The sequence below is a fragment of the Furipterus horrens genome, unplaced genomic scaffold (assembly GCF_987537825.1).
Source record: "Furipterus horrens unplaced genomic scaffold, mFurHor1.1.pri manual_scaffold_6, whole genome shotgun sequence".
NCBI classification, from domain to species: Eukaryota; Metazoa; Chordata; class Mammalia; order Chiroptera; family Furipteridae; genus Furipterus; species Furipterus horrens.
Window position 1 is genome coordinate 23,149,068 of NW_028327176.1, and position 5,766 is coordinate 23,154,833.

Consider the following 5,766-nt stretch of genomic DNA (forward strand, 5'->3'; position numbering starts at 1 on the left):
ACCCCTTCATGCCTGTTGCAAATGGCAATGAAACATAGCTCTGCCATGCAGACACTTGGGATGTGCCCAGGCTAGAGAGTCCCTCTGTGTTTTAGCCTCTTGAGCAATTGAAATAGAAAGTGCCATATTAAAGTCAGGAGTTGGGTTTCTCTTCCCCTATCAGAAAATGCAGTTCCATGAGCTCACTTTCACTCATGCTTCTAAAGTACAAACTTTTTTTTTTTTTTTGGCTTATCAACTTCTTAATACCTTGATTATTAATTCCTATTGTGAATTAGTTGAATTCTTAGGCTCTCGCTTGTGTAGCTATTGGTCCATGTCACAGCTATCTAGCCAGGAAGGACCATGCCTTCTTGTTCTTATCTTCAGAAAGTCACACACTGATTACTTATTAAATAGTTCGTAACTGTGGGAATAATTATGGTCTTGGAAGGATTCTGTTTATATAACCAAGAACTCCTAGGTCTTAATCTTATAGCTAAAAGGGACCTTAGAGACCCAGGTCTTTAAGCTGAAAGGCAGTTTGCTTAGGGCCACACAAGCGCAGAGACAAGCCCCAGATTTCAGTGTTCTTGCTCCAAGCCCAGTTCTCTTTTTACATTCTCATTGCCTCTCAACACGACTCTCTGACTTCTCATTTTCTGTCTCTGCTACAAATGCCCCAAATTCATGGAAAAGGAAAAAGAGAGAAAAGGTCTGAATATTAATTTTTGGCTTCCATCTTTGGATTGCTTTGGAGGATTAGTTTTCTTGCTCTACAGCTTGTTTCTCTATCAACTGAAGAAGCAACATAATCCCCAAGTGTTTGAATCAGCCACAGGTCAGTCCTCTGCCATCCTCCCCCGTCAGCCAGTGCCAACTGCCACCCACGTGCAGCAATGCTACCACCATCTTTGGAAAGGAGCTGGATGAGGCAAGCAGACCCACATGAGGATGACCTCTCAGTCAAGGAAGCCAAGGCTATACCTGTCATTGCTCCCACTGACTTGAAGTCCCATGACCCTCACTGCCTGCCTGGATGGCTTTGGCTGTGAGAACTCTCCTTACAAAAGAGACTCCCATACACTCCAGCCATGGGAGCCCTACAGCCAGAGTTTCAGGAAACTGGGGTAAAATGGGCAGAACAAGAGTCCATCCAAAGACCAAATGGGATAGGATGTTCCCACTGCTTGGAAATCTATCTGTGTGTTCCAGAGACTAGCAGAACAAAGACCTACACATGGTTATTTTGGCAAGAACAGGAAGGTTTAGATTATCTTTTTCCACCCTGTGAAAGTGGCCACCTATGATGTGCGTGCTGAAGGAACATCTGTTTTAGCACTAACAGAGCCTCGGTGAGAGCCTCCCCGTGGTCCTCACAGCAGACACAGCACTAGCAATGGGAGGGCTGCAGCTGCTGGATGCACACACAGCTAAGGGTTCTGTCTCTCCCTTTCATCTCAATGTTTCCAAAGTAACCATGAAAATCGCGTGTGCTCGGATAGGCTCCACCCTCTTCAGCTCCCATCAGCTCTGCCAGCAGCTCTGAAATATCCTACAAGGCCACATCTTGCCTCCCTAAGGTATTATTTCTGGAGAGTACATTTAAGAAATGACAAAATCAAAATATCCAGCATAAGCCTTTGCACATCTTTGTGCATTGGGTGCGCGAAGTGATGGAATTGCATCTGGCGGCATATGCTGTGTGTGAGACAGCTCTCCCCATCTGGAGCCCAGGTGTGCGGGTTCACCCCTGAGTCCCAGATTTGCATATCAGTGAGCAGTGAGAGCCAGGCAAATCCAGTTTACCTACCTTTGTTCCGCTGAAATAATTTTAGTCTTTGATGTACAAGGTCAAAATCTAATTTTATTTGTAGATCAAATTTAGCTATAGTTGAGCAGATGAATACACAAGAAAGACAGGATTTTTCAACTTGCTGTTGAGAGTCAATGTGGCATAATGGTTAAGAGTTTGCATTCTGAAATCAGAGAAACCTGAGCTCAAATACCAGCTCTTTTATGGTTTTCTGTGAGACCTTAGAAAAAGAAAGCAATTTGTCCAAGTAACAGTTTCTTCATCTATAATTTAAAGATAATTCTAGTTCCTGCCTTGGAGGATTGTAGTGATGATTAAGAAGGAGCCCTTGCTGGTGTAGCTCAGTAGATTGAGCACCAGCCAGTGAACCAAGAGTTTGCTAGTTCGATTCCTGATCAGGACACATGCCTGGGTTGCAGGTCAGGTCCCCAGATGGGGGTGAGCGAGAGGCAACCAAGTGATATTTCTCTCTTACATCAATGTTTCTCTTCCTCTCTTTCTCCCTTCCTTCCCCTCTCTCTAAAAATAAATAAATAAATAATCTTAAAAAAGGAGAATACTTGTGAAAAAAACCAAATGTCACAACATAAAGGCATAATTAACTTATTATTCAACTTATAAGCATGGATCCCTTCTATTTGACCCCTTTCCAAATACTTCCACCTATCTTCTCCCAATGTTACAAATGTCCTTATCCTGAACCAAATTTAATTCCCCTTGTCTTCTAGTCTTTTTATTTTTATCTGCCTTTTGGATCCATATGTTAAACATTGAATTGCTTTTCATGAGGACATTGACTGGGCCACACTGCATTGCACAGATCTAAGGGACACTCTTTACTTTGTAATCTGTGTAAATGGCACCCCCTGGTGCCAGGCCTACAGGAGAGATGACTAGGAAGGATGGAAGGGATGAAGTGTTGAAGAGAGACTGGCCATATTTTTTCATGAATATTCCTACGGAAGAAAGGATAACACTAATGCCTTGCCTTCTCCAGGCAGAATAGCAGCACCTCTGTCAATGTTACTTCACGGAACATGATTTCACATCAAAGCCTCATCATTACCCTCAGACGGTGCTCCTGTAAGTGAGATACCCAGAACTAAGTCAGCATTCCAAGTGAGACAGGACCAGGCCAAATAGTGCAAACCTTGACCTTTGTTCTCCTAGATACTGAAATTTGGATGCTATTGTGATACAAGGCAATCTTAGTATTGAGTCTTTATGGCAATTATTTTCTGGACAATGAATGACTTTGGCCTTTGCTCACATATTGTCCTGCAAAAGCTCTTCACTTGCCTTGAATTGTTACTTACCTTGAATTGTTATTTCACTTTATAAGTATTTGTGTCTTTTCATACTCTCTATATTGAGATACATCTGTGTTTTGAACATTTTAGTAACTCCTGTTAAATCTAGCACCATGCCTGGGTCAATAAAAATGTGTCTAATTTGAATATTTAAGTAGAACCAAAGCAAAGGGACAGTAATTACAAAAATTTAGAATGGCTGCTGTGGCTATGCAGTAAATTTATTCTGTGTGTGCAGAGTTCCTGGGGTAAAATGCTCTTGAAGAAATGGCAGTGAGTTCTTATTTGGTTGATGAATCATAATTCCCCAAAACACAAGCATCACACTTATGGGAGCCCTTAGTAATACTTCACTTAGGGTTTGCTTGCTCACATTTTGTATACATGCAGTGATTTTCAAACTATGCTCTGTGGTCCTATGGTTCCAAAGGGGTGTCCCAGGATGTGTGGAAGAGGCAGAAAAGGTGAGAACAGAGGGTGGGGCTCTTGTCAGCCCTCTGCCCCCCACCCCCACCCCTGGGGCTGGTGACCTGTAGCTGTTGTATATATTGGACTTCCCTATAATATTTTCTTTTAGGGTAAAAATAAAAAAATAAAAACCATCCACTAAGCCACTCCCTGGTCACTTCAGGGTGTTATGAAATATTATCACTTCTATGTTTCCTATTTCATAATGAATTTCTAGGTGGAATGGATTTAAAGAAGTCAAAACTTGGTTTTGAATGGCTAAATTTGGCCCTAACATGTTTAAAACTCTCAACAACCCTGATCTAAAGAAAAAATAACCACTGTATTACCATCACTATTGCTGTCAAGCATCCCCTCACTCCCCAAGGAGGATTGATAGAAACCTTCCTCCTAATCTCTACTAGTTACATTTAATATACCAGGAATGAGGAACTTATTTGAAAGTAACTTTAGTTAAGAAATGTATCTTTTCATTTTGAGAGATTTCGCCCAATTTGATATTTTCAGTTATACTTAAGGGAACTCACATACATTGTGTGTCGTCTAACTGGGGTGCTATTAAATTCAGAGTAGGGTTAAAATACAAAATAAAATATAAAAATAGCCTTTCTATTTCTCTATAACTAATCTTCATAAGTCCCCATCCCACTGGGCCAGTGGGTGGGGGATGAGCAGGGAAGAGAAAATTTTCCATTTAGAGGAATATTTGGATTCAAATAGTCTCTCAAAATTTATTCTTTACAATAACTTAGGTATCTTTAGGAAAATGGTTAATTATGCTTCCCACCTTCCCAGCCACGATGGCACCTGGAAGGAAGCTTAATGTCCTCATGGTGATGGAGGAGAGGGTCTCCCAACTGGGTATCTGACCCAGTGTGTTTGACTAGGTCTATACCTTGGGCACCTATCTAATAACTGCGTCTAAATTTCATGGTTAATGAAACACGTTCATTGCTGGCTCCAGCTCTGGTTCCCTCAGATGGGCTGGTCTGGGGTATTGGTAGCATCTAATGCTGGCTCTATCATGCAGCATGCTCACTGGTCTTTGAACTAGCTAGACATCACTACAGAGCTTCCTGACACTCCCTCACACCTAGATTTGTCTACTCTGTAGCCACTGAGTGAGGTTCTTTTTCCCCATGGGACACCACTTGGTATTGGTACAATCTTCTCTAGGCCCTGGAAAACCTATGAATTCACATGCATTGCATGTCAACTTCATTTTTGGAGAAAATCAATGCCCTATTCCTGATCATTATGCCAGCATTTTGCCTTTTCTAATACATCATGTAAAAGATGTCATGCTTAATACTCACCTGGCAGGGGAAGTATCATGCTTATTAAGGAGGTCTCCCCAGGGCGAGGCTCCACCCATTGCACTCTGGGTGTGCTTACCCCTGTGATTTCCCCAAATGTGGAATACTCATTTGCATCATATATGGTAGGGGGGACTGTGTCCATGCTCTTCCCTAGGGAAAAAAAAGATATCATGTTTAATGCAGGAATTCTTATAGGGACTTAACATTTTCTCAATCTTCCCAGGGAACCCTCTCTTCTCTAAGATTCCCTTAAAGTTATTTTCTTAGAGTTGTTTCTGGAGTTTTAAGTCCCCTTCCTATCTGATAGAGATTCTCTTAGATCATGCCCTTCTCCTGCCCAGGGTCATGACGATGGCAGGAAATCTGTCAAAGGAAAACACAGCAGGAGGGTTTTTCCTTTTAATAATTTTAGTTTTCCTTGCAATAGCCTCAAGGCTATCATTATTATTATTCTCACTTGCAGATGAGGAAACTGAGGTTCAGAGTGGTTATGTCACTTCCCCAAGTAATTGGACCAGGACTGACAATAAATCCTCTGCTGTCCTATCACACCAAACCACCTCCCAAGGACCCACAAGAGACAGACAGGGCTGAGCTGGTTTTTCCACTGACGTAAGTTGCTCTTCCACTGGGTACCCCCAGCCCTTTGTTCTGATTTGTCTTTCAGATTCGCTCCCCACCCCCAGCCCCAATGCAATGCAGGAGAGAACTACACAGCCTTTTAAGGTTCTTGATCAAGAACTCATTTAATATGAAATTAACACAGCATCACTGCAATTGCAACTTGTTTCTCTGTGAAAACAAGTGAGATGTTCCCTTGCTTGTCGCCACTCCCTTTAGAACCAGCTAGGGACTCTGGTTCTGGTGAAGAAGT

At 42.1% G+C, this 5,766-nt stretch overlaps 1 non-coding gene across 1 annotated transcript; it reads left to right on the forward strand.

The window, feature by feature from the left end:
• Positions 1-4,881: 4,881 nt before the first annotated feature.
• On the forward strand, positions 4,882-5,045 carry LOC150005843 (U1 spliceosomal RNA). The gene has a single exon (XR_016512218.1). It is a non-coding gene; the product is annotated as a U1 spliceosomal RNA (small nuclear RNA).
• The last annotated feature ends 721 nt before the right edge of the window (positions 5,046-5,766 follow it).